Here is a 23,367-nt window from a genome sequence, read left to right on the forward strand (position 1 = left end):
CCCACTGATGTCAGGACAGCAGAGTCACTATCTTTCGCCGCAGGCTGAAAACACTACCCTTCCTCTTTGTCTTGTACAAGAAAATGCTACACATAATAGACTTATAACATAGCATGATCCCCTAATTTAGCAGAAGATTAGGATTCCGGGGCTGATATATGGTACAAGGAAGCCAGTGAAGTCAGTCCATGGGTCCAGATTCAGATTCATTCTACATAGTGAAAAATGTATGATTTGACACCAAGATTACTCAAATAGGACATATTATGGTGATTTTATTCAGAAATGCATTATTGGTGTATATTCAATGGCGGCCACCTTGCAAAATGGCCGCCATCTTGAATTTTTAGGTGGCTGCTAAAATATTATTAAAAGAATGGTATATGAGCCAATTTTGGTGCTTGCTTCTAAGCTATTTTACTTCTAAATGTGATTTGACTGTATATAGCCTACTGTACAATGGTGGCCATCTTGAAAAATGGCTGCCATCTTGAATTTTTACATGGGTAACAGGTGTCATCAAAAGAGCAATACCCAAAGAGTGTGTGTGCCAATTTTGGTGCATATCTATGACATTTTATTGTGAAATTACTGCGAATTACTGTATATATATGTGGCCATCTTGAAAAATGGCCACCATCTTAAAATCTTTGTTTTTTATCAAAAGAGCAATACCCAAGGAGTATGTTTGCCAATTTTGGCGCTTGTATCTATGGGATTTTGTTGGGAAATGTAATATTACTGTATATTCAATGGCGGCCATCTTGAAAAATGGCCGCCATCTTGAATTTTCAGGTGGCTAACGGGTTTTATCAAAACAGTACTACCCAAGGAGTATGTGTACCAATTTTGGCGCTTTTATCCGGAAGTGAACGATTCGCCTGTTTTTAGCCTGTTATCTGCCTAGCTAAAAGGACTGCGCAGTTGAGCTGGCTGGGGTCTTCACAAGGATCTTTAACCAGTCCCTCGCTCAGTCTACTGTCCCTCTGTGTCTGAAATCCTCCACCATAGTCCCCTTGCCCAAGAAACGTCATATTTCCAGTCTAAATGACTACCGGCCTGTCGCACTCACCCCAGTGGTGATGAAGTGCTTTGAAAAGCTGGTCCGGGCTCACATCACCTCACTCCTGCCCCAAGGCTTTGACCCCCACCAGTTTGCTTATAGGGCAAATAGATCCACAGAGGACGCAGTAGCCACAGCCCTCCATTCTGCACTGTCCCATCTGGAGCAGCCGGGGAGCTATGTGCGGATGCTCTTCGTGGACTTTAGCTCCGCATTTAATACCATCCTCCCCCACAGACTGGTGGACATACTGGGAGACCTGGGTTTTCCACACAACACCTGCATGTGGATTAAGAGCTTTCTGACTGATCGCAGCCAGAGGGTGAGAGTGGGACCTCACACATCTACGTCCCTCAGCATCGGTACCGGCTCCCCGCAGGGCTGCGTACTGAGCCCGCTGCTCTACACCCTCTACACACACAACTGCACCCCCACCCATCGCAGCAACACCATGGTGAAGTTTGCGGATGACACCACAGTAGTAGGGCTCATCTCCAAAGGGGATGAGTCTGCCTACAGGGACGAGGTGGTGCAGCTGACTGAGTGGTGCAGAGAGAACAATCTGCTCTTAAACACATCTAAAACCCAGGAACTTGTCATCGACTACAGGAGGAAGAAAACGGACATTTCACCAATAATCATAAACGGGGACTGTGTGGAGAGGGTGTCCTCCTTCCGCTTCCTCGGAGTCCATATTGAGGAGGGCCTGACCTGGAGAGTGAACACCTCTGAGCTGCTGAAGAAGGCCCAGCAAAGACTGTACTTCCTGAGGGTACTCAGGGGGAATAACATCACACAGAGACTGCTGGTGTCCTTCTATCGGTGCTCCATAGAGAGCGTATTAACACACTGTATATGTGTGTGGTACACCAGCTGCACAGCGGCTCAGAGGAAAATGCTTCAGAGGGTCATCAACACGGCAGAGAAGATCGTGGGCTGCCCTCTCCCCACACTGGAAGAACTACACAGATCCCGTTGTCTCAAAAAAACTGAGAACATTATGAAGGACACTTCCCACCCCGGCCACTCACTGTTCGAACTGTTGCCATCAGGCAGACGGTATAGATCAATTAAGTCAGGGACCAGCAGATTCAGCAATAGCTTCTATCCCACAGCGGTAGTCACACTCAATGCTGTGAGGAGATGATGATCTGTTGCATGGTTATGTGTATGGTTTTTGTTGTATCTCTGTCTGTTTTTCTTTGTTTTTTTTTGTTCGTTTTGTATAGATAGATTTTTAATGCACTGAACGGTTGGCACTTTTTAATTTCGTTGTACTCTGTGACAATGACAATAAAGCTACTACTATTATCATTATAATTTGCCAAGTTAAATATACACAGTTGCTGTCGGGTGGAAACCTTGTATGTCCAAAACGATTCCTTTTTTTATTTTAAAAGCCTTTAAAATAGTGAAAATAACTCGTTCTGAGCTTGTACTGCAGATATGCTAGTTTCACTACTTTTGTGTGACACTCTTGCATGATGAAGTAGGGCATTAATTTACAAAAAAAAACAAAATATGGAGATACAAGGTTTCTGCCTGAGAACGATACACCGATCGCAGCGAACCTGCCAGAGCAGAACCTCTGCCCAATTTGTTCAGATCGGCCTGTTATAGTGCCACTAAAAATGTGTTTTGCAAAGATCTGCCATCTTTGCAAAACACATTTTTTTATATTATTCCTACAAATGTTGTCCAAACATCACGCAAATCGGTACTCAGTATATCTATAGTCATTAAACCAAACAGGTCTTTCAGATTTGGTTAAGATTAGCTAAGTCATGTGCTCAAGACGGATCTGTCTGTTTCATGTTCCATCCTGATTGGCGAATTTCAAACATTGCTGCCCCACAATAACCTACCTGACCTGGCGGAGACCTGTGCTCCGAATAGCTTTTTTTCTAGTTCTAGACGAGAAAAGATCAGCCTACAGCGAGTAGTATGATCAGCAGAGCGTATAATGGGAGGCGAGCTCCCAGCGCTCCAGGAACTGTACAAAAGCGGTGTGTGGTCAAAGCCAAGCGCATCATCAAGGACAAGCACCACCCAAGTCACAAACTGTTCAAAACCTTACAACGACCGCGACCAGGCAAGGGGCCCTACCGCAGTACCAAGAGTAACAGCACCAGGTTCTGGTGCAGTTTTAATCCGGCTGCTGTCAGACTGCTGAATGAGGCATGAGCCTTGTTCAGCAGCCTGACAATAGGCGGTACTGTCTAGCTGGTATCTGACCTTTTTGCTCTTCCTTGAACACTCAACACACTGTGGATTATATCAGGGACAAAATGACTTGGATTTAGCTCTTCCTTGGACCCACCTGTGGATTACACCAGGTACAAGTGACTTTCTTTTTTGCTCTCCATCATGGAACTACTTGCGGATTATACCAGGGTCAGTCCACTTTCTGTGGATTATGCGGTCGACACGTACTGATATTTTGCACCTTAATCCCATGTATAACGCACTGACTTTTTTTTGTCTTTTATTGTGCTTTTCTTTTTTTCTCTAAGCACCTTGACCTCAGTCAATTCCAGATTTGGGCCAAGTTTCAGCGCACTTTGACTTCCAGTAGACTATAACATTTTTGTTTGTCCACTTGGTTCTGTAAAAGGTCAAATGAAATGTTCACAAGATGTTACATTTTTGGGACCAGCGGTTTGCGAGATTATCCCCATATAAACACACTGACCCAGAGACCCTCTTCTAGGCCACTGGTTCCATTTATTTTTTTATTTATATCTGGGACCCCAAGGAACCCAGAGAGAAAACATTGAATCGTGTATTAGGACGGTTGTGGTCTAATGCATATTGTTATGGCTGGCTAAATCACCACACAAGCATAAATGAAAATGAAATGAAACATACTCTTTGTGAGACCATTCCACAGCAATTATGTGGCACAAGTGAAGAAAAGAAGACACTCAGGTGTTTTATACTGTGTGGGGAGACTGGCCAGGTGTCTCTCCTTCCCCTGATTACATCCAACTCCACCCTCCAACCAGCACTGCAACAGAACCATGAACAGAGCAGCTACACAGAGCCTTGGCAAAGGCCCCAGGAGACCATAAGCGTGGTGAGTTTTATAAATATTGAACCAATGAGAAGTATTAATAAAAGCTTGTTACTAAATTATTATGTTGGAATTATTGGATTACAGCTTTTTCTTTTTAATCTCCAGAAAAGTAACAGTTTTGGACATACAAGGTTTCCACCAGACAGCAAAGATGTGTTTAATTGCGCGCACAGTGAGTGGAAAGCCTCTGCCTATAATAATAATAACATCCTCTGCAACCCACGACCAGGCGTGTTTAAATAAAGCAAGAGACGCTCTGAGATTGATTGATGTGCGCCATGTAACCATAGACTGGCTAATCCCGGTGACTGACAAACGGTTAAGCCAATTGCTAGAAAGATCATTTATATTCCCATAGTATCTTTATTTTAGGAAACTATAAAAACATAACCTCGTTGGCGACAAGGAGAGGAGCGACCTACCACCAGGCTTGTGAATCTAAAGTGTGGGGATAATCCACCAATTAGCCTACATACAGTATATCTGGAACTGCGAAAGCATAGATAGGCAATACACACACACACATCACGGCGAACATTGGAGGTGCTGCTATGTCGTGACCGGACCGAAGCACACGATTCCCTGGCTATAGTGTCACTATTAGCATCACGTTTTTGGATGGCATTGCCGTTTGGTAAAAAAAAAAAAAGACTTGGCCGCGTTTGTACCGCCGACAGACAGATGCAGAGATTGTCACCGTTTCAGCACCCTGGACAGTTCCCCTCAGAACCCTTCAGCACCCTGCACAGTTTCCTACAGAAGAGATTCCCCGCTGCGCGACGCTGCATGGGGGAAACCCACCAGAGAGAGAGCAACACACACGCACACGCACGCGCGCACACACCGGAGGTATAGGAAGAAAATAAGATGCAGTCAGCTGGTCATTTAACGTGCCGGGGACACTTCTTGTGGCTATAATATGATTTTGATAAAGGACGATGCCTGCTGCATCGGGGCTCCAGTCCTGCTCCGCCTTCGCTTTTTGCAGCGGGTTTCAAACAGCGGGGGAGCTTTATGTGGTCCGATGCACAAGTGCTGAGGAGGATAGCTGTAGTCTCCACACACACCGCCACACACTTTCCCCCAAGCCGGGTAAGCATCACCACCGTCAGCCAGGGCTGTAGCCTCCACACCGCCAGACACTCCCTCCACAAGCCGGGGACGGGGAGACATTATCCCCATCAACAACCAGGGGCAAGCAGGAGCCACGCTCACATAGTCAAGGATGTAACTCTCACACGCAGGTAGGTACAGTGGGTCCTTTATACCAGTGGTTCCCAAACTTTTTAGCTCGAGACCCAAAAGAGACAATTTATGTCTCCCCGGGACCCAAACTAGTGAAAATAGCCGATCTACAAGCTCACAACACGTCACGATGCGACGTGTTGTGAGCTTAGATGGGCTATTTTCACTACTTTTTAAAAGTACCCCCCCCCCCTCTAATTCATGGGTCTCTTTTTTTTAATGGAATTCTTTTGAAAAACGTTTGAATCTGTTTAACTTGTGAAAAATGTTTTTGGGGGGATTTGGGGGGAAAATCTTTTGAAACGATTAAAAACAAAATGTGTAGTAGTAGCCTAAACAAAAAATAAAGGGCTATTTACTCACGACCCACATGTGCCGACCTACTCTTTGGGAAACAGTGCTTTATACTGGTCCAAATCAGTGTGGTTCTCAAACTTTTTTGATTTCAAGGACCCCCCCCCCCCATAACCCAGAGAGCTTATACACATGGAATTGAACCATTGTACTAGCCTTGGATCAAGACTATCATGATGTATTTAATCGATTTTGGCATTTGCATAGATACAAAAGTATAAAGTCAGACTCGATCAAATATGTCTTGATCCATTAAGACAACACTTGTACGCTGTTACAGACCTCTAAGGGTCCATTTTGGTACCCCCATCAAAGAACCACCACCCCACCTTGAGAACCACTGGTCCTATTTCTAGCTGCTTGTGTGTCCCTCCCTGTGTATAATAACGAGGGCACCCCCCGTCGTGTTACGCGCACAGCCACTATACCTGTCTACAATGTGTGGTGCAAATAGCAGCGAGGACATTAAGCTGTCCCTGCATGTGCACGCCTTGCACGCTGTGCAAGAGCTGTTGTCGCCTTTGCAAGTTCACATGGTGTGTGTGTGTGTGTGTGTGTGTGTGTGTGTGTGTGTGTGTGTGTGTGTGTGTGTGTGTGTGTGTGTGTGTGTGTGTGTGTGTGTGTGTGTGTGTGTGTGTGTGTGTGCGCGTGTGCGCGCGCAAAAAAAACGCGTGCATACGGGGAGGACGTGCGTTTTAGCTTAACATATTTACAGCCCTACTGTTAATGCTATTATTAACCATTGTCTCGTGGTTTTGGGGTGTTGGTTGTGGATCTCATATGTATTCATGTCAAGGACCCTTACATTTAATATGTAGGCTATTTGGCCGTGGAATCCTATCTGAGAATATGTGTAAATATCTTTCAATTTGTGCCAATGACCCCCATACAAGATTTGTGTTGTTAAAATGTTTCAAGATTTTTTTTTTTCAAATATAGCAGATCTAACAAGCTCACAACTCTTCTTTGTGAGCTTGTAGATCAACAATTTCCAAATAGCCATTGTATATAGGGTGGTACTGGCCTCTGGAATCCCTGGGGGTCCCCAAACCCCACTTTGAGAACCACTGACCTACTGTAGCAAACACATTAATTTCAGTGTGTTATTAATTTGTATCTCATACTGCATGTGTCACAGGCACTCAACAGTATGGTGAAGATACACATTAGCACAGCCTTGAAATAAATGGTTTTGTCAGATTGTTCTAATAATCCATTCCACTGCTGTTTTTGTTACTTTATTACCACTCGTATAATCCAATGGTTCTCACGGTGGGGTCTCTGAAAGAATCCCAGGGGGTCTCCAGCGAGTTAATATAGCATCAAAACCAGTTTAACCACTTCAAGCCCTTTACTTGGGCCAACACATGTGAGCTTGTAGAGTTGCTATTTTCAATGAATTTAGAATGAATATATATATATACACGTATATATGAAACACCTCGATTTGTCATGAGTGTCACTCAAAAGTAGGGGAAAAAGCCAATCTACAAGCTCACATGTCACAACTTGTTGTCAATGTGGGGGTCCTTAACTCTTTAAGACCGGGAAAGCATCATTTGTGTCATTCTAAGATTTCTTTGGCTATTCAAAAATAGCAGATATACAAGCTCATAGCGTGGCACCGAGTGCCGTGCTATGAGCTTGTAGATCTGCTATTTTAGAAAAATCGTGAAAATGTGTGCAAATCTTGGAGCATATATATATTTAAAGTGAATATATGTAAAATATTTAGTTCCAGGGACCCCCAGAAGCAAAGATTTGAGTTACAAATGTCAAATATATATTGAAATATTTGCACAAATTATTTTTCAAAAATAGTAGATCTACAAGCTCATAGTGCGGCACTCGGTGCCACGCTATGAGCTTGTATATCTGCTATTTTTGAATAGCCAAAGAAATCTAAAATGACAGATGCGTTCCCGGATTGAATGGGTTAACATGAACATGTTTGAGAGCCACTGATGTAATCAATCAATGATCTTTATCTGACTTATGAGGCCATCATCTGGCTTAGCACGATGGTCGCTGTAAGAAAAACTGCTTGCAAGTCCAATGTGTGTAAACAGGCTCCTCACCGTGTGTTGTGTTCCAGACATGGAGTCAGTTTGTTCTAAAATAAGCCCCACTGTATTTATTAAACTCATGACGCAAGAGATGTGCTCTATTTTGGTTTTTAAACAAAGCTTTAATAAAACACAGACAGAAGTGCTCTTGAAAGTCCTATTGTTCACATTGACTCTGAACCACACAGGCCCTCCTTTATACTCCGTGGATAAGGGGTTCTCAAACCTTTTCGTGTCAAGGACCCCCAAACTGATATGTTTGCCCCCACCTGAAAAAAAAATAGAAAAACGTTTTTGATATTTTTCAAAAAATCTCAAAAATAGCAGATGTACAAGCTCGCAGCGCGGCACGAAGTGACGCGCTGTGAGCTTGTAGATCTGCTATTTTTGAATAGCCAAAGTATAAATGTATAAAGTGGTTTAAAATGATTGTGATGCTATATTAACTACTTTTGCTGGGGACCCATGGGGTCCCCGGACCAGACTTTGAGATCCACTGCCGTAGATGGTGTCGCACACAGCAAAAATAGCAGATCTACAAACTACAACGCAAGCTTGTAGAGCTGCTCCACCTATATATAATTAGCTGCCCCAAAATAGGGACGACCAGGGTTAATGAGGTTTAAAACATTCACGCAACAAACGATTTCTCCTGAAACGAAAGGTGCCGTATACAGTATATACTATCGCAGAGGTGAATCTGCCGATGATTTCACTTCAAATCCCCTCTGTTGCAGAGCAGTTACTGTAGATGCTGATGTTTGTGTTCCTCCACGCAGGTTCATCATGAGAGCATCAGTGTGTATCGGATGAAGAGGACGTACAGAGCGGAAACGTGGTGAACCATCTCCTCTCTCCTCTCACCGTCACCCTGCAACATGGCCAATGCTGAGTAAGTACTATACACTCTACCCCAGTGATTTTCAACCTGTTTTCATTACACGGAGCCCCGGTTTGATATGCATTAGGCCACAGACCCCCATTTGATATATTTTTGTGGATGTATACATGCACAAACAGCTGCAACTGATTGCAACACAAAGCCGAAACTGATTGCAACACAAAGTTGCAACTGATTGCAATGCAAAGCTGCAACTGATTGCAATGCAAAGATGCCAATAATTACGCTGATTTAAGAGAGAGGGAGAGAGACGGCAGCAGCCTGCCCGATCTTTAATTATCATCAGGTAATTAAAGATCACCAGGGGTCCAAATGGACCCTTACAGGTCTGTACCTCTGAGAGTGTACAAATGGAACCAAATGTAGCGTTGTAGCTTTTGTAGCAGCTACAAACGCCATTATGTATCTTTGTCTTTGTCTTCATGTCGCTTTGCTTCCACTGAAAATGAATGGTATATTTGTAGCTGCCAGTGTGAACGCAGCATGAGGGTCCATTTCGGGTCCATTTGGTTCCATTTGTACACTCAGAGTTAATGAACACTGAGGATTTTACAGAGTAGTTTGGGGTCCCAGAGGTGAAAAATCTTATCAAATGGGGGTCTGTGGCCCTAATGCATATCAAACTGGGCATTGTTGAAATTCAAAAGGTTGAGAATCACTGAATTGGGCTTTATTTTGCCTTTCCTCAAGTGGTTCCCTGAGTCTCCCAGTTCCTCCTTTACCCTCCCCCTCCACCCCCCCTCTCTCTCTCTCCATCCATTCTCTCCATTTCTGTGGAGCTCCATTGCTTCAGTGTGACCTTTGTTCTGAGAACATTGCTATGGGTCAGACGTCTCTGACCCCTGTCACCTCTCCCCTGAATGCTAAACACAGTCGCACATAGATGCAGAACACACACACGCACGCACGCACGCACGCACGCACGCGCGCGCACACACACACACACACACACACACACACACACACACACACACACACACACACACACACACACACACACACACACACACACACACACACACACACACACACACCGCTGGCAGCAGAGCATCTGTGTTACTGCGATGCACACAAATCACTACATCGTCGGCTGTGGCACAGTTTACCCATCAGCACCTTTACACGGCTTTCCATTTTTAAACTCCAAGCCTTTGTTGATACATTGGTTAAGAGAGACAGAGAGAAGCATTTCTGTAGCATCTTGTGTCGTGACTCGTGTGCATGTGTGGGTCATCTTTCTTTGTTAGCGTAAGGTTTTGCTAGCATGGTACAGTAGTACAACTTCCTAATCTGTCACATCTTAACTGGCCACGTTTATTCTTTTGACTTCTATGAATAGCACCAAATCATTGCTCCATTTTAACTTTAATGAGAGTGGAATGGCAATGCCATATCACACATTGGCCTGATGGCCTCTATTGTTGAACTTGTTGGGTTGTTTTTGTAAATTAATGCCCTAGTTCGTCTCGTCATACTATAGTAATGGATAATGATAATAATAATGGACCCTTAATGGACTTTGAGAGTGTACAAATGGAACCAAATTGTACACTCTCAGAGTTCAATTAACACTGAGGATTTTATAACATAGATTGGGGTCCCAGAGATAAAAAGCAAATCAATTGTACCAGAAGGGGGTTCATGGCCTAATGCATATCAAACTGGGGGTCGTTGACATTAAAAAGGTTGAGAATCACTGTATTAGGCCTAATGCTCTGTCCATATTACGTAGGCCTGTGAGAGCTCTCCCCTCATAATCAATGAATTGGTCGCGGTTTGGTCTGCCAAGAACTTGATAGTTGTTAGTCATTTTTTAAATATATTTCCCCCCCATGCATGTCTTGTAAACTCTAGATTATTCCCTTTAATTATACCAGTCTAAAGGCCAAAATAGTCAGAGTAAGTAGCCATTGTGAAATCAACATCAGAGTGTTCTAAATGAAAAGACATCTCTCTGCATGACTGTGTGCAACAAAGACCATTTTTAAAATATGTAGATTAAATCAACTCATCGATTAGTCGACAGATTCCTGCCTGACTAGTGGACTAAGAACGTCTTTGGTGGACACCAGCTCTAAACCCTGGTGTAATCCATATACAGAAGGGAACTAATAACTAGAACATTTCACAGATTGGCGCATTTTATTTGGACACTAAATACTGTTATGTTCCATCGTCAGTTTGTGTCCACCACTAGTCACATAAACCGTTAACCACACTCGTCAGATCAATAATAAACAGTCCTCATTGCTAATTTAGGAATTGACTCAAATGAACAGCTAATGTAGGATTTTAAGTAACAGATGCAGTATTTTGTACAGATTATGTATAGGCATCCATAATGTGGACTATTACGTGTGTGTGTGTGTGTGTGTGTGTGTGTGTGTGTGTGTGTGTGTGTGTGTGTGTGTGTGTGTGTCTGTCTGTCTGTCTGTCTGTCTGTCTGTCTGTCTGTCTGTCTGTCTGTCTGTCTGTCTGTCTGTCTGTCTGTCTGTCTGTCTGTCTGTCTGTCTGTCTGTCTGTCTGTCTGTCTGTCTGTCTGTCTGTCTGTCTGTCTGTCTGTGCGTGCGTGCGTGCGTGCGTGCGTGCGTGCGTGCGTGCGTGCGTGCGTGCGTGCGTGCGTGCGTGCGTGCGTGCGTGCGTGCGTGCGTGCGTGCGTGCGTGCGTGCGTGCGTGCGTGCGTGCGTGCGTGCGTGCGTGCGTGCGTGCGTGCGTGCGTTGTTTGTACAGTATTTAGGTCCAGGAGTTGAGGATATAATGGTGATATGTCCTTGAAACTCTGTAATATAAACTGTATAAGACTAGACTGCATGAATTCTTTTTTTCTTGGCACTGGCTTGCTTTATTTATTACCCTGGAGTAAACTCAAATGATTTCACACATTTATTCCTGACACTATTTTGAGCCCAAAGTCACTTCACAGTTTTTTCTTTGCTTTAACAAATGAGCAGTCCCATCATTAGCACATCATCCATACATCACCATAATGTGCTAATGAGTTTCAAAACTCCTACACAGCCACTGCTGACAGCCTCCAATACATCATCCTACAGAACACCTTTTAATAAAGAAACGCATGCATGGTCAGTAGTAGATGCGTGTGGCCTTGAGTTCAGGTAATGGATCTAATGTTTCAGAACTTAAATTAAAGACCCACTCAAAGTTCCCCCCCAAAAAGTTTTGTTTGGTTAAAGCACTGATTCCCAATCTGTGGGATATTGTAAGTGGGCCCTGGGACACCAGGGGTTAATATTAAGAGTCAGACAAATACAGGACTCAGACTCCACAAACGGAAACCTTCGATGCTGCACTGTCACTACAAACTTGCAGGAACAGCATTCGCCAAAGGTAGAACGTTCAAGCTCATCAATAGTCAATCTCACCAAGCCCATCCCTGCTCTCACTCACTGCCGTGCTATTGAGCCTGAATCCCCCAAAGTGTCTGAAGAAATTAAAATAACCTATTATTGGACATCCACCTAGGCTCTATTGGCCTTTCCATTTGAAAGGAGGAAAAAAAAGCCTTTACAGTCAGTTGTGTTAAAACATCTACAAGCTCACCGATCTGCTATTTTTGAATGGCCGAAGTGGGGGGCTTAAATGATTAATGCATGGTTTGTAATAATAATCCAAATCTACAAAGTAATTTCTCACTAAACTTGTCAAATAGTTAAAAGTTAAAAGTATCAGAAAATGGAAAAGTAAAAGTTTATGGCAAAGTAAAAGTATAGCAAAATTGCACTTAGCCACTTAAACTGCCGCATCCTTTTGCAGAAAATAGCCAATTGGCTTGTCGATTGGCTTGTCGATCGGCTATTTTCAGCTAAAACAGAAAAGACACTGAGGGATTTACGTGGTTAACCACAGCACTTGAGTAAATGTACTTTGGTTACATTCCTGGACTGCGCCAGAGCCTGCATGCCTCCCTCCAGGGCTTCTAAACTGTAAAGGTCAGATAAGAGGCTGGTTGCACCAGGGCCAGGACAGCTCCATTGTTCAGCCGCACCGATTCATCATCGTTTAATCTGTAATATTATTAATGAGCTAATGTTCCTGGCAGAACTTCATTAATATCAAGCTTTATCGAGCTGTGAAAAGTTTCTGTGAAAGTTTTGATGGGTGTGTAGAGACGGTACGACTCGAATTAAATGTAGTAAGATTGATGAGAAATATGAAAATGTGTGTAAAGCCATAAAGTCATTTTTTTATATGTCACAGATTCAGATGGTTATGTGTAATATATCGTTGCTGTCCTTTGTAAATTACATTTCTTCATACAACAGTATCATGTAAAAGTAGCGAATATAACCAATCTACAAGCTCACAGTTTGTCGCGACGCATTGTGAGCATGTAGATTTACTATTTTCACTTACATTTTGAAAGTGAAAGTTGTTGATAACTACATTGAATCCATTGGAGCACAGGATCTTTTTTATATTTCCATTTCTATTTCTATTTCCTGAAAAGGTACCGTTTTGGACATTCAAGGTTCCCCTCAGACAGCTATGACATATTACTTTATGCGAATAAGGAACATAAAGATTGTTTGCAGAGATGGGAGTGAGGTGTACTTGGTCAAAAAAGTGTTTGTGCTAGAACAGCGAGCTAAAGTGTTTTTATTTTTGCTGTTTCAGTGTTTTTAAGACGGTTTAACGAGAAAGGTGATAACCTCCCATGAGCAAAAGCTAACAGGGTCTGCTTTGGCCTTATATTCATCTTTTGATGCGAAATCCATATTCTACTGTATGAATCAGCAGCAAACGTTAAAAAAAAGAGTCAATCTACAAGCTTGTAGATCGGCCATTTTCACTATATATAAAAATATATATATACAAGTTTGACATTTTTGTGTCATATTTTGATTTGAAGTCTTATCGCCCAGCCCTACCACGTACATCAGTGGAGATTCACTGGGTGCTGTGGGTGTCAATCCAGACCAGTGGTTCTCAATGTTGTTTTTTTAAGCTCTGGACCACACGCATATCATCGCTGCTGGGTGGAAACCTTGTATGTCCAAAACCTTTCCTTTTTTATCATTTGTATTTTTTTGTGTGTGAAATGTTTCGAGCTTGTGGATCTTCTATTTTTGATACTTTTGTGTGACACTAGTATGATTAAGTAGGGCATCAATTTATGAAAAAAACATTGATAAATGGAGATGAGGTTAAAGACGGATTTATACTTTATACTTTTATTTTTAAACTTGTTATACTTATATTTATTCTTCCATATAGACAGATAACAGTGGAGCTTCCAGAGCTCAAATGAATGGTACACACACCGTATGAGTTTAAATTGCAAAGTGATGCAAGAGTGCGACTTGCCAACACCAACTTGGGACCCCTAAATCGCTGCCCTCCACACCCTCCTGTCTAGCATCAGGGTCTTGAGCTCTGTAGTGTTGTTAGCTCCACTGTCGCGCCGCAGTGTGTCTACATAGGTGGTGCACCTCTTTCCCCTCCTGGCTGTGCCTTGGGTTGGCTCCCACAGTGTCAGCTTGCTTGTCACCAGTTCCAGGTGCCTGACGCAGAGCCCAGCCAGCCGTCCATGTGTGAAGTACCATTCGTAGCATTTTTGTGTAGACGCTGTCCAGGACCTTTTCCTGCTGCACTGTGAGCGTCCATGTCTCGGCCCCATACAGCAGTACTGACTCCACTGTATAGTGACGAACAGCCGCCTCATAGGTCATCTCCCAGTGTTTATCATTGGCCTCTTAAGGTCATCTCCCAGAGTTTAAATTAACTCTAACTTACTGTGTGCTTGTGAGAACCCTGTCTTCCGCATGCCGTTGGCTGCTGTGCCTGTGGATGTAACACTAATGCAGAGCGATGGGCAGCCTCTCTCCAGTGTTCTCTCAACAGCTGTGCTGTGATTGGTGGACATCTGCTTCCTATCCTAACCTTCCCTGGACAGGTTGCCGTATGTTTGTAGATTCTTGGGTTGGGCTTTCACCTCAGAACACCAAAGGAGAGGTGTGTGTGTGTGTGTGTGTGTGTGTGTGTGTGTGTGTGTGTGTGTGTGTGTGTGTGTGTGTGTGTGTGTGTGTGTGTGTGTGTGTGTGTGTGTGTGTGTGTGTGTGTGTGTGTGTGTGTGTGTGTGTGTGTGTGTGTGTGTGTTGATCCCCTCTGATGCCAGGGACCAAGTGTGCACACAACGTGCGCAGATGGAAATCCATTTCCCGTGTTGTAAGGAAGTGTTCATTTCAAAGCGCTCGGGGCTGTAGTTTATGACGGGTTGATGTCCTGTCTCAATATGGAAACTTCGTTTTTTTTTCAGCCTATATGGAGGCTGTGATGGCTCATAACTTTTATGTTCTGTTCTGGTTTATGATATTCTCTTTTCTGTACTTAAACATTTTGTTTACTGGCCCCGTGTCAAATGGGTGTAATCTTTGTTCTGAGTGAATGCAGCTTTTTGTAGTATGCTATACATTTTTATAGCAAAATCACATTTCCATTTTTCATTTTTGCGGTACGTTTTTTGCATGATGAATGACACTTTCCATTGACTTTATTGCCTAATTTACACACATACAACATATCCAGTGCAGTAGCGTAGCTATGCAATATCTCCATGTGCCCTCCTTCTCGACCGTTATATTTTATTCAGATGATGTAATCTAATTCAAATGGTTTATTTGAATGCTACCTAACTTTGTCAAAGCAGAGTCTAGCCAGACTCTGTGATTTACGACAGGTGTTTCGTGAAAGTTATTAAATTGCTGAGTTCACTTGAAAGCACCGTGAAGTGAGACTCAGGTAGCCTAAGCAGTGGTGGAAAAAAGTACTCAGTTTTTACTTAAGTGTAGCGATACCACAATCTCCTCTGTTCCAAGTAAATGTCTTGTATTACTTAAGAACAATTCTCAGTGACAGATGTTGTACTTTTTACTCTACTACAGTTATTTGATAGCTTTAGTTAATAGTTACTTTGTAGATTTAGATTATTATTAATACAAAACAGACATTAACAACTAAAGCCCTTTTTTATGCTTTGTCTATTCCAAAATAGCCTATCCGCATAAAGCTCACGTTGTAGGCTTGTAAATCTTCTATGACACTGAGTATATTTCGATGCCAATGCTTTTAGGCTTTTATCCAAATAAAATGTTGATAATGGGTGTGCCCTCTGAGCATGTTATGCCTCATCATGACCTTTCCTGCCTTGGCTCACAACCACTGCCATCCACCATGTCATTAACTTAGCTGAAGGGACAGCTTGTGTCTATAGGTGACAGTGCCCCCCCCCCCCCATACTACAGCGTCACACAAAAGTATCAAAAGCAGCAGATCTGCAAGCTCGAAATACGGCTCGTAGCGACGCGTTTTGAGCTTGCAGATCTGCTACTTTGGATGTTTTTGAACTTGAATCCTTTGGTTTGGACATATGAGGTTTCCACAATATCCTTTATGTCCTCCTCGGTACACAGCTTGTCGCTGTCAGGCAGAAACCTTGTATCTCAATTTGTATTTGTATTTTTTTTTATAAATGAATGCCCTATTTAGGTTTGAAAGCAGGTTGAACGTGGTTCAGTGTGTCTGTAGGTTTCATAAATATTTAACTGAAATGAAGTATCAGTTGGACACACTTTCCACCAGACTGTGGTGATATTTAACATACCGTTGTGATTCATCTCATGTAATGCTTTTCATATCGACCGTGTGACTGAGAGGAGTCCTGCTTTGTTATGGACACTTTATATGATAAATACTGTTTATGTATACCAATGATGTTGGGCTGGCTTGTGCCAGACAATATCCCTTTTCATTTATACTCCCAGCATGTGGTCTCCTATCAGAAAATAAGTATTCAATCCAAGCTTATGCATATGATATGTGACTTGTAGAACCTCTACATATGTGTACCTAATTTATTTTGTTATGTTCCTTGCTAAAACCAGGGGTGGAAGAAGTGCTCAGATTGATCACAATATAAAAGTATTGTTACAAGTAAAAGGTCTGTAAAACTATAAAAGTTTTTTTCTCAACTTACAGTACCAAAGTAAAACATACTAGATACTTAAGTGGTTAATGTATGTTTTGTATTAATCTGAATTAACAGAAAATTAACAGAAATTCTGTATTCAATCAAAGCTGAGGCATAATTATGGTACATGACTTATACAACCTCTGCATACATTTACTTTCAGGTTTTTTTCCTTGTTAAAACACATGGGCTGGATCAGTGGTCGTTCCGCTGGCATGCAGCCAGGCCTTGCTCCATCGCCAGTAGTACATTTACTCTACCTCTTTTGAGGTACTTTGACTGCTCATTTTACAGTACTTTTATACTTAAACTGTAGTTGTTAGTTAATTTGTAGATTTAGATTATTACAACACATACATTAACCAATTAATCCCTATTTTATACTTCATCTATTCGGAAATAGACGATCTACCAGCTCACAACATGTCTTACCGCGTTGCGTTGTGAGCTTGTAAATCAACTATTTTTGGGAAAAAAATTACCCTTTTTTTTTTTACTTAAAAAATAAAAGTTGTTTTACTTTTGGTACTTTAAGTATATGTTGATGCCAATACTTTTGACATTTTTCTCAAGTCATTTTTAATATATTGTAGGCCTTTTACAGAGTATTTCTACATTGTGGTGTTGGGAGTACATCAGTGGTGTGTTCAAGGTTTTTTCGGAGGGCATACGATATGCTCGACGTGTGTGTGTGTGGTCAATGGATGAAATGGTTAGTAGAGGCCAGGGCTACGCTTCTTTTTCAAAAAGGTTCTGTGCGTCATACTACGTATTTAGCGTAACATGGTACTACACACCACTGCAGTACATCTTCCACCAGTGTTAAAACACATAGGCTGATCAGTGGTTGTTGTGCTGGCGTGCATCCAGGGCTCTGTGCTCCATCTCTGCATGCAGGAGAGCAGTGGTGGGTCTGGGGGAGGAGGGCTCTGGACAGCTTGGCTTTGTCACGAGTGGTTATGTGTCTTCGTCTTCGCTGTAGGGCAGAAACCTCTTATTTCTTAAAGGGATATTAAACTTTCAAATGAAATAAACATAGAAAAAAATTATAAAAAATAAATGAAACTAGAAAAAGTGCTCCTCGGAGCACAGGTCTCCGCCAGGTCAGGTAGGTTATTGTGGCCTCCTGGTGGCGTTATAATAGACTAATGTGAAAAGGGTGCCATTTCTTCTTAGGCCTTTAAAGGCAATCGGACACTGCATTCATGATTTGAGGCATTTTGTTCCAAAAATGTGTTTTGCTAAATTAGACCTGCTGGTGACGCTATAGTATTTCTTCCTCGGCCTAGTGGGAATGTGAGTGCAAAATTTCACGGAAATTGTACGCTGCGTTCATGATTTAAGGCATTTTGTTCAAAACGGACCTATCCTGCAAACTTTGGAAGCCAATGTTAGCCAACTAGGATTGAATATGAAGGAGTAATGTAAAAAAATGTGTTTTTCACAAATCAGCCTCCTCATGGCGCTATAACAGGCCAATCTGAAAAAATCCGGGGCAGAGGTTCTGAATTGGCATCCAGGGAGTGTGTGTGCACAGTTTCGCAGTGACCGGGTCAACGGTGCTGGAGATTAGCTTTACATAGACAGAAAGAATGACACGGACGGACGGACGGACGGACAGACAGACACACGGACGGACAGACAGGGTGCAAAACATACTCTCGCCATGCCTTTCGGCCTGGCGGAGACAAAAAGTAATGGAAAAATCACAGCCCTAATGCGTGAGGGGGCCGTGATTCTTTCATTACTTTTTTTATTAATTAAAAAATAATAATTTAATGTTTATTTTATTTGAAAGTAAAATATCCCTTTAACTTTTGGTGTTCTTTTTTTTTGTAAATTAATGTCCTTGATCATACTACAGCGTCACACACAAAAGTATCAAAAAATAGCAGATCTGCAAGCTCGAAACGAGGCGCGAAGCAACGCCTTTTGAGCTGGTCAATTTGCTAGTTTTGAATTTGAGTCCTGAAAAAAAGTAACAGTTTTTGGACATATGAGGTTTCCACCCGACAGAGATGTCTTGATCATTGTGGAAGTGGGCCAAGTCTGACGGTGCACTGGAAACCACAGAGATCAGTGGTAAAAACACACCCTGTGGGTCAGGACCCAATCGTAGGTGGCAGAATTCTGGCAGTGTAGATTAGAGTTTGAATAATCTTTCTGTCTTTAAAATGTATTTGCTGATAACATACCGTATAGTTACATGCACTTGTTTATGTACGTATAACTAAAGATCAGGATTTTGTGTTCCTTGAAAAACTTTATTAAAAATATTAGTTTGCCGAAGTTTTTCAGTTAATATATCGTTTCTGTCGAGTGGAAATATACAGTAATATGTCCAAAACAGTGACTTTTCAGCATTCAAATTCAAAAGTAAGCAAAAATAGCAGGTCTACAAGCTCAAAACGTGTGGCATCGTGACACGTTTTGAGCTATTTTTGCTACTTTTGTGTGACACTGTAGCAAGACGAAGTAGGCCATTAATTTACGAATGCCCGACAGCAACTATATGCAACCAAAAAAGATCAGTTACACCTTGACTGGTGCACATGGCGGTATCATGCACCACTTTGACTTTAGAGCACAGCGATGGTGATATAGGAGACAGACAGACATACCTATCAGCGATGCAGAGACAGGAGGAGGAGAAGAGTGGGCGGAAAGTCTCAAAAAATGGCTGGAGGCGAACTTTTTGACCTTTTTAGTTTTCATCTCAAACACAGAAACGCCAGCGGTTAACCAGTTGAACCCCGGCACCCCCCTCCCCCTGGGGGGAACATTACCCCTAATGGGGCGGGGGGGGGGGGCGTCTACAAGCTGTATCAGCTATATCTGGTGAAGAGATTTGGTTTAGAAGGAAACAACGGCAGACTGAGTACAGTTGTAACTCTAGGTGGACCCGTTTTACTGAGAATATATAGGGTTTAAGTCGTTTAAGCCCTTAAACAGAATGCTCACTCAGACAGGATTTTATGGGTGCTGAAGCGGAGTTGGATTCAGTCTAAAGGTCAGCTCTACAGAGATGTCAGTCAAACGGCCCGGAGATAGTGCAGCTCCTGACATAATTCTTCATCTTTGGTTCATCTCCGTAGGCAGTGAGCTGAATGAGAAAAATATTCCCAGAGAGAGATGGCTCCATCACACACACACACACACACACACACACACACACACACACACACACACACACACACACACACACACACACACACACACACACACACACACACACACACACACACACACACACACACAGTAGTTTGGCGCTTTAGATTAGTATTACAAAACATATGCCATTACCAATTAAGCTGTATTTATTGTGGTATTACTACTTTTAATCTTAGTACTTCTTCCACCACTGTGAGTTTCTGTGTGACCTCTGCTCCAAAGTCGGCTACAGTGAGTTAGAATACAGATCGGAAGATCTCTGTAGTAGGTGCCTCTCTCCATAAACACACATACACGCACGCGTGCAAGCATGTGCGTGTGCACGCACATGCACGCTGATGAATGATGATGACCTCCAACTGCTCTGTCACTCCTGATGGCATCAGAGGAACTTTGGCATTGGACCTATCTCTGTAATTGAGGTGTTTTCACTGATGGATAGGGTGGAGTGTGAGAGATAGAGAGGCAACAGAGAGAGAGAGAGAGAGAGGGAGAGAGAGAGAGAGAGAGAGAGAGAGAGAGAGAGAGAGCCAGACAGACAGACAGACAGACAGACAGACAGACAGACAGACAGACAGACAGACAAACAGAGAAACAGACAGAGAGAGACAGACAGACAAAGTGATGGAGAAAGACAGACAGACAGACAGACAGACAGACAGAGCAAGAAAGAGAGAGACAGAGAGAGCGAGACAGACAAAGTCATAGAGAGAGTCAGACAGACAGACAGACAGACAGACAGAGAGAGAGAGAGAGAGAGAGAGAGAGAGAGAGAGAGAGAGAGAGAGAGAGAGAGAGAGAGAGAGAGAGAGAGAGAGAGAGAGAGAGAGAGAGAGAGAGAGAGAGAGAGAGAGAGAGAGAGAGAGAGAGAGAGAGAGAGAGAGAGAGAGAGAGAGAGAGAGAGAGAGAGAGAGAGAGAGAGAGAGAGAGAGAGAGAGAGAGACAGATGATTTCAGACAGACAGATGTGTCTCTCCTGTCATCCAGCTGATGTTTCAGACAGGACGTCTGTCTCCTCTGATAGGTGAAGGTCACCAGGGTGTGTGTGTGTTTATCTTCATCATCCTGAGGAAGAGGCAAAGAAGGACAGGACGCTGTTCTCTTGAGCAAGACATTTTGGATAATGTGTGGATAATGTATTAATCGAAGTAATCAAGTTAATCGATTACAAAATAATAATAATAATAATAATAATATGTAATTTAATAAAATAATCAATTAACAAATATCAAACCTTATTTTGGACATGTCATAATAGGTTAAAAATGTCACAAAAAATGTAAAATCCGTTAAAATTGTTTAACCATAGCTAGTATGATTATATGAATGAATGATAACCCACATTTTGCAGAATATATAATGGAAAATGGATTGAAAAGAGTTGCATTTAGTTCCTCCCGAGCAGATGTACTTTAAATGTTGCCATAACACTTCAGTAAGATGTCAATTTGTTCCATTAATGTGTCAATGTAAGTAATTCAAGTGTTTGATTTAATTTGGTTTAACACTTTATAGATCCACGGTTCACATAAACATTCATATACCATTGTATACTTTCTCTTACGAGTGAGTCTGGCCTGAACCGCCTTTCTGCAATAATCGCTCTATACGCCAAACTGACGAGCCTATCAGCGTCGTCGCACATCGTTCTGTGATTGACAGCGACAGTTGGCCAATCAGGTGGCGAGTTCGAGTGAGCCCGAATGAAGCCGAGTGCAGCCTGACTGGGGCCGACAAAAGACGAACGGCAGCCATTGTTGTATCTGCGAGTGCCGTGACTTCTTATTTTCGGTTTTAAAACGGTCTCAAACTTCTTTTTTGAGGCACGGAATTTACTATTAAGATATCGTTTGGATAGAATTTTGTTGTTTAACTTCATATATGTGGTCAATTAATCATGACAGAGCCTATTTAAAAATATAAATTTAGAGAACCGGCAGGGGCGGGGAGTGACACGCATGTATCCCAATAAGGCAACCTATTTTCGGCATGGCCGTCCCAAAAGTCCTGTTGCGTCACATAGTCTGGAGCTCGTCAAAATGAACTGCTGATTGGCTGAAGGGGAAAAAACGATCATTGGTTGAAGGGGTTGTCAGTCAACGGTATTACTCCCGCCCAACTCCAGCCCACAGCGAATATTGCAGAAAGGCGGTTCAGGCCAGACTCACTCCTGAAATCAAATGGAAATGAGATTTCCGGAGGGAGGGTTTACCAGGCTACCTCCATGTACCACTAGCAGTACATGTACGCCCATTTGAGAACCACTGCTCCAAGGGTTGCTTTTAGACTCTAAAAGGGGACGGCGCAGTCCACACCACAACTATAAGTACGACAGTGGAAAGTGATATAATTGGGATCCCTTTCAGAGTGATTTAATGAACGAAACACTGGCAGCCAATCAAAGATCATACAAATTTACCGTAATGAGTCACTCACGTTCAACATGTTTACAAAACCTTATCGTTCATCAGTGTGGATGCTCACATCATTATCCTTATAGTTATCTTTATATATTGTCCTGTGGACAGGCGGCAGGCCTTTAGTCTTGTTATCCACAGGAAAAGCATGGTGTTGCCAACTGCCAATGCTGTGCCCCGCCACAACTTTCACTAAATGAGCCTTGCTTCCAGAACAATGCCTATGAAAGCGTTAGAACTCAACATCTGTGGTGGAAGTCACTGTCTGAGAAGTAATGCAACAATACTGCTGCCATTTACTTAATTGAAGTAGGTGAACAACAGCTTGTCACTTTGACGGCTGATTTGACAGGTGTTCACTCTCCATTCCGACATCTCACCACTCCGACTAGTGGCTTCCGCGTGCGGTTAGGGTTAGGGTTAGGGTTAGGTATAGGGTTCGTCAACGTCGGAAAGGCGACATGTCGTAAAGGAGAAATGCACCCGATTTGACAGCTAGCATTAACGGTAATCGCCCTTAACTTGCTATTCTGCAGAATCTGTTGCATTCATGACACGTCTTATCTTATCAAGATGCTGCTTGTTTTTTGCCTCTAGCTTGCATGTTTGCTTCCCTCTGGAAGAAAAGGAAAACATGTACAGGTATAAACTAAAAAACTAAAAACTTCTGCAAAGGAGACATGAAGGACACACTTGATGTATCCTCCCTGATCCTCGTTCAAAGTGGCTTGGGGAGCCTCCTCTCTCCTCCTCGCTCATGGCTCCTCCAAAAGCAATTTAATATTTTAGGATGTGAACAATCTGGACTCGGAGGTGAGGAGATTTGGGGGATTTAGCTTTGGTCTGTCTCTCTTTCTGCCCCTGTTTCTGTCTCTTCACTCTGGCGACTCTCAGGGGCCCTTGACTCTCAGGGGCCCTTGGGGGTAACTGGGCCGCGAGGCCATAGACAATTTTCTAAAATTAAATGTATAGGTTAATCAAATATCAGATAAGTAGGCCCCTCCTCGTCCTCTGTATTTACAGCTGAGGTTCTCAAACCCAGGGGTTGGGTTTGAGGCCTTGACAAGTTAAGGTTATTATTACATGCA

Source organism: Gymnoscopelus microlampas (assembly GCF_963454915.1).
Source record: "Gymnoscopelus microlampas genome assembly, chromosome: 1".
Taxonomy (NCBI): domain Eukaryota; kingdom Metazoa; phylum Chordata; class Actinopteri; order Myctophiformes; family Myctophidae; genus Gymnoscopelus; species Gymnoscopelus microlampas.